The sequence below is a fragment of the Rattus rattus genome, chromosome 3 (assembly GCF_011064425.1).
Source record: "Rattus rattus isolate New Zealand chromosome 3, Rrattus_CSIRO_v1, whole genome shotgun sequence".
Taxonomy (NCBI): Eukaryota; Metazoa; Chordata; class Mammalia; order Rodentia; family Muridae; genus Rattus; species Rattus rattus.
In genome coordinates, this window is record NC_046156.1 from 150,825,452 (window position 1) to 150,834,485 (window position 9,034).

The 9,034-nt window shown below is 38.7% G+C and overlaps 1 non-coding gene across 1 annotated transcript; it reads right to left on the reverse strand.

The window, feature by feature from the left end:
• Positions 1 to 8,249: 8,249 nt before the first annotated feature.
• Positions 8,250 to 8,354, reverse strand: LOC116897415. Its single transcript, XR_004387457.1, has one exon. It is a non-coding gene; the product is annotated as a U6 spliceosomal RNA (small nuclear RNA).
• Between the last annotated feature and the right edge of the window lie 680 nt (positions 8,355 to 9,034).

Sequence of the window (9,034 nt, forward strand, 5' to 3'; positions counted from 1 at the left end):
CTTACTGGAATGTCTTCAAAACAGAGTCAAGAAATCTGAGCATTCAGTAGCACAATACAGTTGATGACTGAAATCAGTCCTCACAGGTGGCAAGCAGAGGCTTTCATCAACTGCATGGGGCACCCAATGTGCAAGAACGTTTATAGAAAGAACTTCTTAAGCAGAAAAAACAGAAACTTTGGTTTTTATACTCATTATAGGAAAGAAGAGTAAGTGTAGACTTAGCATCTAGGTAAACATACAATAGATCAAGAATTTGGCCTGATAAGTTAGCAACAAAACTTTAAATTATGTTAGGCATTGTTGATGTAAAAACATAAAAATAATATATGTATTGTTGTCTTTTACCCTGCTAGGTCCTGCAGGCACCCCGAGATATCTGCTAGATATCTTGGAGGAAACACATCCCAGCTGCACAGTTTCCTACACTCAAACCCTCACATAAAAGAACATACAACACAATAATCTTGGATCCAATTGATAAGATATAATTGCCCACTTAAACATACAAAGCCTGGGAACATTAAACATCCATCCCTTAGGAACATTAATAACAACCTGTAAATACACAGAGCAGAATCTTAACATCACTTGCCATGGTTTCTTACCCTCTCCTCTCTCCTGTCTCTCATTTCTGTTCTAGTCTCCTCCTCTTCCTTCAAACTTCTCTCCTGCCCATCCTTCCTTCTCCTCCAATGACAGGCCTCCTTCTATCCTGTACCTGCCCCTCACCTGTACTTTACAAATTCAATGGGGAAAAGGTTCTGGTGAAGTCACCTGATTCCTGAGTATATGACTAGGCAGCTGTCCTTGGGACAGTGGAATTAGCATCAAAATACAGATAACTTCAGGGCAAATCACAACAAGGCATTGGGGGAGCTTTTCGTGAATTTTATCCAAATGCAAGCTTCTGATTCCAGGTCAATGATGCCTTCCTGGGGTCATCCGGTAAAATCTGGAGACCTTATGCTTGTTATAATGGTGTGGGCATGTACTGGGTAGACAGGGAGGAAGACACCATGTTCTTAGGTTAACAAAGCCTTAGCAGACATGTCTTTGAACTTGTCTTCGTTCCCTTTCACAGAACTGCTCTTTACATCCATCAATTCACAGTAACCTTTCTGGATTTGTAATCATTACAAAGGAGCCCTTAACATTTGCATAAGATTTTCGACAATTGCTTCACGGAGACTGCTATCATACTTATGTTTTTTACTCTGATTTGCTTCCTGATCAATGGCTTTTATTTGATTCAAGTACCAACACTTCTGTGAGTTTGATGTTAATTAACGGTACTGCTCCAGTCTTTGAAGGATGTGCATATCAGTGCTCTCCTGTGCTTTTTGAATACTTCTAGAAACTCATAGGAAGACCAAATATGGGAGATTATGCGTACTTATAAATCTGATGCCCTCACTTCTAAGCATCATATTATTTAATTCAAGAAGGCACACGGAATCTAAATACTCACCATAAGTATATAGGGAAAACTTTGGTCTCTAAACAATGAGTAAAATTTTCACTAAAAATATTGCACAGGTTATTTTGGATAAAGAATAAATTCATGATATGTAAACAAGAATCGAAGAGGTTAAAATTTTATACTCATTTAAATGTAATTTTACAGAACAGGATCTGTAGATCTTATGACAGTTCTGTCAGTTTTCTGAGGCTGTGTGAGTCACTTTGCTAGTACAGCAGTTGGAACCTGCAGGTGTCAGCTTCTGAAGGGGAGGATGTGTTGACCTTGGATTACAGCTTCAGTTCGTGTCTACCTAACCTCATTGCTTATGTACTATGTGAGGCAGCTCACTGTGAAGGAAATACACATCAAATCCAACTTTTCTATCTGCAAGCCTGACAGCAACTAGAAAGAAGAGATACTGATATCCCTCCAGGAGTGTGCTTTGTGGAAGAAGACTTTCAACAGAGCTTCACTCTTACAGGCTCCACAGCCACTCAGTATTGCCATGGACGAGAACTATGCCATAATATATGGGAGGTCCTCATGAAAAGTCTAATGGAGATCTAGTTTTTTTACTTGACCATTCTATTACTAAATTTTGGCAGACCTATGAAAAATCTGTACTATGTTATGTAAAATAGAAAGAGTATACTGATAGAACTCACATAAGTTGAGGATATTCCCCTAAAGAGGCAAAATTGATGGGAGAAATAGTCATTGAAATTACAATCTTTAGGATATCTTCTGTTTTTGGATGCTCTGAATTGGAGACAATGAGTACCAAACACATTTCTGGTATCATAGCTAAATCAATGCCTAGAGAATATTTCATAGAGGAAATTTAGACATTTTCATGAAGTTTTCAACAAATTAGCAGGAGTATGAGACTTTGAATCACGAGGAGCTGCAAATTTAGAAGATATTAAATATATGATAGTGTTCTTATGCTGAAGCAAATTTTATTATACTGCAACTATAATTTCTTGTAGAAGAAAAAACATAGTATTCAAGTCTGATCTAGAAAATGATAGGCCATTGTAATTTAAGTGTAAAATTACTTCTAGACTTGTGCTTCTCAGCCTTGATGTTTAACTTTAAAAGGGTCAAAAACAACCATATTATTCTCTTACAGGCAAACCTGAGTGAGTAAGAATTTGTAGGAGAGTGCTTTAAAGACTGCTAACACCCTCTACACACACACACACACACACACACACACACACACACACACACACACACACACAAAGGAGCACATACACTAAGATTTATAGAAGATCTAGACAAAAGCCAGGTTACCAACACATTCCAATTAACATTTAAGTTTTAAACACTGGTAACAATTTCCATTCAGATTCCCGAATACTGCAGGTTTTGTGATTAAAGATTCCATTTTGGATTATTGAGATGGTCTGAATCAATTTTAAATTTTTCCCAATTGAGGAAACATTTAATAAAATTAAATAATAAAAATATTTAAATAAAATATATTATTTTATATATTGGGCGATTTTTTTTATTACATCTATCATCTATCTATCTACCATCGATTTGTCTGTCTGTATGCACGTGCACCACAGTGTAGATATGAAGGTCAGATTACCAGTTGTGAGAGCCAGTTCTCTTATTGGGTTATTTTGAGGGAAGATTTAACACTTTCATCTGAGAAGAGTTTGAATGAGTTAATTCTTTTACATAGTTATACAAGATGTTTGGTATATTTCCCCAACTCCATAAAACAGAAGAAAGAGCTATGAGTTAAAATGTTGCTGTGGTTAGCTCTGTTGGCCAATATAACTTTCATTAATTTGTTAGCAGAGCACAGAAATGGTTATATTTCTAATGCATCATTATCAGGCCAGAGACTCAGGAGACTACCCCAAAGTTCTCTTCTTTCTCTTTTCTCTCCCCTAAATTAATGATTAACAAGAAAGAATTTTCCCAATATCTGTAGACATTAACATGTTAAGAAATTTCAAAAAACTAAAGCAAAATGACACAATTTTTCAAAAGAATAACAGAAAATCTCCCCCTTAAGCACAGAAAAAGGAAGAAGACAGAATGACCGAATAATACTTTTGAAGGGTGGAATACGAATATCTGTCAACTTGGAATTCTAAGCACATTATGATATTATCCATCAGGTGTTTTCAGAAGAAGAAATTTGAAAGGAAATGCTCTTTGAACTGAACATGTGAGACTTGCATCTTCTTTTAGGGAAAAGGACCAGGATATTGATTGAAAGCACAGAGATGCAAATTTTAAAGATGAGAATTGGAAAAGGTAAATAACAACAATTAGAAATACATTTGTCTATAAAGACATGTGCACCTTGGGGGTTAAAATGGAGAATTAAATGGCCTAAACAGACACAGGATATAAGTTGCAGGGAAAAAAGAAATCCAGTCATTTAAATGTCATTGGCTGATGGAAAAATCAGAAAATATTCTACACTGTGGTTACTTAAAGACATGTGTTATGACTACTGAGTAACCATTAAAATTCACATATAAGAATGTTCTACTCAATCTATTATGCTAACAGGAAAGTGAAATGGAAAAATGTAAAATAATATGTCAATTAAATACTAACTTAACAAAGTCTCTAATCAAAGTGTAACCTTGCTGAGTGCATACAGATGTTGATATAAAGAAGAAGAAATATGAAAGTATTAATAAAATCTTTTACATGTTAACATATAATTATATAAAGAATTCCCTTGGGCTGGAGAGATGGCTCAGAGGTTATGAGCACTGCCTGCTCTTCCAGCGGTCCTGAGTTCAAATCCCAGCAACCACATTATGGCTCACAACCATCTGTAATGGGATCCAAGGTCTTCTTCTGGTGTGTCTGAAGACATCTGCAGTGTACTCACTCACATATATTAAATAAATAAATCTTAAAAAATTCTTTTCAGCTATTGCACAACTCTAAGATTTGTTCACATTGACCCTTAGATATGATTGCCTTTGCTGTGCACACCCCACCCTGTGAATACTGCATGAATATATTTCCTGCATTCTATGGCAAGTGCATGATGTTTCTTGGGTTATCTGCTGACCTTGTGCATTTGTTAAGTGCCACAAATTTTAAGTGTGTGAATTGTGTAGGACCCACACCAAAACAAGTGTGATATATGAGAAGGTAATGAAGTAGATTAGATAAAATTATAATACACTTTAGTGAACTTTCAAATAATAAAGTGCTCTTTCGTATGCACCATAGAGCTTCTATGCACTGCTGCCATCTGAAGATCTGATGTCAGATCCTAACACATAAGAGATATAACATGAAAGATGTCCTTTGAATATCTCCAGTCTTGGAGCATTCAATATGGAGGTTAAACTTTTCTCTCCTTCATTTTGTTCTTCCCCTAGTTTTACCTTTCTTTTTGTAACTAATACAATAACACACAGATAATCACACACACACACACACACACACACACACACGAGAGAGAGAGAGAGAGAGAGAGAGAGAGAGAGAGAGAGAGAGAGAGAATGCAAGAGGAAGCAATATAGTATTATGCTGAGCACTATCAAGAAGGAAAATATACTAAAAGAAAAAGCATATATATTAAAGGACAAAGAATAATCTCTTCCTTATTCTTGTGTCTCCACTTCTTCCTCTATATGTTGCTCCTTTTGTTGTAATTATCTTTGCTAACACCCATTACACTGAGTTACTTGTATCCAAGAACTAGATAACTTTTTGAGTTTAAAGAAAAGAATCATGCCACAATCGCACATTATATCTAGACATATTATCATTGTAGTTATTGAATTATCATATCTGTATGTAACTGATAGAAAAAACTCAGAACATCTGAAAATGATGCTCTAACAGCAAATCCACAGACGAGTAAACTTTCCTTCGTTCTTCCCCTTAAACTTTGTTGTTCAAAACATGACTTCCTTTCCGGACTTAGATAGGCTACGTGTCCTAGTTTGATGAATCGTTTAAGTTCTCTGTATGGTTGCAAGGGGAGCAGGAGGAATCACAAGGACCCCTGGGAAACCGAATGTCTCCTTAGAATATGAATTAAGCAATGCTGAAGTTACGTTACTGACAGATGTAGGAAGAGATGATATGGAACATTTGCTTTTAATAAGAAGCTATTACTTGAAAAGCCAAGCATACCGGAGTTGTGTTCAAAATAAATGCTTCATAAGCAGTAATCAGCCCTCACTGCAGATTATGTATTCAGTCAACCAAAGTCCCCTGAAACAGTTCACAAAAACTCAGGCACATTCGAGTAGAATTGAGACAAGATTCCATGCAGTATATCCATGATCAGAAGACTAATCTTTCATCTTTGGAACTTACTGTGACTTTGGTAACGAGACAGTTACTGTTGCATGAATACTGGGGATTATAATTGTACTTTTTGATACATGCCTCTCTTTATATCAATAATAGAAAATATTCAGTACTTTAAAAAGGGCTCAAAGTTTCTAGAAAACAATATACTTATACATATAGTTGCTGTTATCATGATTATATCTCAGAGTTTGGGTTATGAGATTTCTACTACACAAGAAAATATTGGAATGGTTTACAAACAAAGAAGAGAACAATACTGTGCTTGTTTTCTATTCTTATGAAAAACCTCGTTGTGGGTGGAGAAATCATTGTTTGATGCTTTCCGACTTAAGTATGTTTATTTAATGATTCAAGTCCAGAAGCCGTACAAGGAGATCCACACTTCCATCCATGTATCCACAGAGTGCTGAAATTTTATTAAGTTTCACAGGAGAAACTCATTTCTGGTGAAGTTGGTGGGGAACATTTTGTTCTGAGAAGTTCATATTGTTCAGGTTCTGTAGCTTCCATAATTAATGTGGCTATTTCAATCCGTTATCTTGAATTATTCATAAAGTTTTCTTTACAGTATTGCCTTGCATCCCATGTCTGTTTCTCCCATTAAAGCAATGTTTTGCCTTCAGAGTGACAGAGGACACAACAGAAGAGAATATGGAGCCTGTTTTTATCTGCAGTCACTTTTCAAAAATCCTGATGGGAGAGGAAGAAGACTCAGGGAAGACTTTCTAGGGTCAATATATTTTCTTAGCATATTTTTGGTGCTAAATTGGGGAAAATTATCCTAAACTGCATAAAAGTTCCAATAGACCAAGGTGGAAGTATCAACAGATATTGAACTCTGCCTAAAAACTCCCATCCGAGCAAGGACATGAGGGTCAGGATAAAGGGAGAGGATCAGCCTAATGTGTTGATATGTTTTCCAATGAAAAATGCCCGAGCAACGAGATTCTTTCTCTCTCCGAGGCACTGCCTCAGTGATGTGGAAGTTCCACAAGGACAGAACGACTCACAGAAATCTAAGAATCTATGATGTCAAGCAGCCTGAGGTTTAGAAGGTGCCAAGAAAGGAGAACAGGATGTGATTCAACAGGATGGCATTGTTTGGATTGACATGTATGTAAATTCATAGACACACACATGCATATTCCTGTGTGCATTTACACATGTATGCATCTAAGGAGAAGGCAGTGGAGGTGTGTTTCCACTCTATTATCTTCCCTATACATATATACTGTCAAAAGCCATGCTGTCTTCAGTTTCTGGAACCCCCAAACACCTCATGTATGAGAATGTGGGGCAGAAAATTTCAACCACCCAGGAAAATAGCAAACTAAGGTAGCAAGCACTTTCAATTTTTTATAAAAGATAGCAAAATACAGTATTAAGTTTATGCTCTGTGATTCAAATTTGTTAATAAAAATAATTGGGAGCAGGGATTGTGTCAGTGTGTCAATAGGTTGTGAAGAACATCATTTTGGCATATAGGACACAGAGGCATTTATGGTCCAGCAGAGAGACCTGTAACTCAAGGCATCTTCAGAAATCACTCTCTGCACAAGCTCCTCCTTCCTCCCTCTCTGCACAAGCTCCTCCTTCCTTCCTCTCTGCACAAGCTCCTCCTTCCTCCCTCTCTGCACAAGCTCCTCCCTCCTCCCTCTCTGCACAAGCTCCTCCTTCCTTCCTCTCTCTGCACAAGCTCCTCCTTCCTTCCTCTCTGCACAAGCTCCTCCTTCCTTCCTCTCTGCACGAGCTCCTCCTTCCTCCCTCTCTGCACGAGCTCCTCCTTCCTCCCTCTCTGCACTAGCTCCTCCTTCCTCCCTCTCTGCACTACCTCTCCTTCCTCCCTCTCTGCCCGTGCTCCTCCTTCCTCCCTCTCTACTCTAGCTCCTCCTTCCTTCCTCTCTGCACGAGCTCCTCCCTCCTCCCCCTCTGCACAGCTCCTCCTTCCTCCCTCTGCACAAGCCCTCCCTCCCCTCTCTGCAATAAGCTCCTCCTTCCTCCTCTCCAGTGTTGTAAACTCATGGCTCAGCTTTAATCCCACAACTCAAGCTCTTGACAACCATTAAATAATTCATCTCTGCTTCAGCATTTTGTGCATTGCCTTGCTATGGATTTTGTTTATTACCTCTATATTTCCATGTCTGCATCATTTTCTCTACTTGTAAGATTGAAGTGGAAACTTTAAGGAGAGTCATATGTTGGATGGTGTTTTGCTGGGACAAACACATGAGGGAGTGTTTTTCTGAAGTAGAAACAGGTGAAAGACTGCTGAAGCAAACATGTGAAACGACACATCATAAAATATTCTTTGCTAACAACATGCATGTATTGGTCCACCTTACACTGCGTAGTCAAGCTCCATTTGCCAGGACTCTGAGTACTAAGGGTGATTGGATGTACGTGCTGAGGCAAGCCAAGTGCTAAGGCAAGGCATGTGAGGTCACATGTTTGAGGGTATAAATAAGACTCAATGGAACGCTTCACGAATTTGCGTGTCATCCTTGCGCAGGGGCCGTGCTAATCTTCTCTGTATCATTTCAATTTTAGTATATGTGCTGCCGAAGCGAGCGAATGCCATCAACCACTGAACTGAGAACGGGACCCTCGTTGAAGGAATCTTAGAAAGGACTGGAAGAGCTTGAAGGGGCTCGAGACCCTATATGAACAACAATGCCAAGCAACCAGAGCTTCCAGGGACTAAGCCACTACCCAAAGACTGACTCTGGACTCTGACCTCATAGGTAGCAATGAATAGCCTAGTAAGAGCCCCAGTGGAAGGGGAAGCCCTTGGTCCTGCTAAGACTGAACCCCCAGTGAACGTGATTGTTGGGGGGAGGGCGGTAATGGGGGGAGGATGGGGAGGGGAAGCACCCATATAGAAGGGGAGAGGGAGGAGTTAGGGGGATGTTGTCCCAGAAACCAGGAAGGGGAATAACAATCGAAATGTAAATAAGAAATACTCAAGTTAATAAAGATAAAAAAAAACCAACCAATCAAACAAAAAAAGACTCCATGGAATGATGGAGACAGAGTTAGGCTTGTTTATAGTTAGGTGTGCAATGCTTGTGGGTCTCGAGTTGAGGCTGAGGCCTGGTTGTCTTTGCTAGGTAATGCCACTGGTGCTGTATCATGTTTGCTGTCCTGACTTTATCAAACTAGACTGCTGGTGTATTCATGAAGTGTTTGTGGGTAGATCTAGCTGCTGCTGCTGACCTGCGAACTGAACCGCTGGTTTCCAGATCACACAGA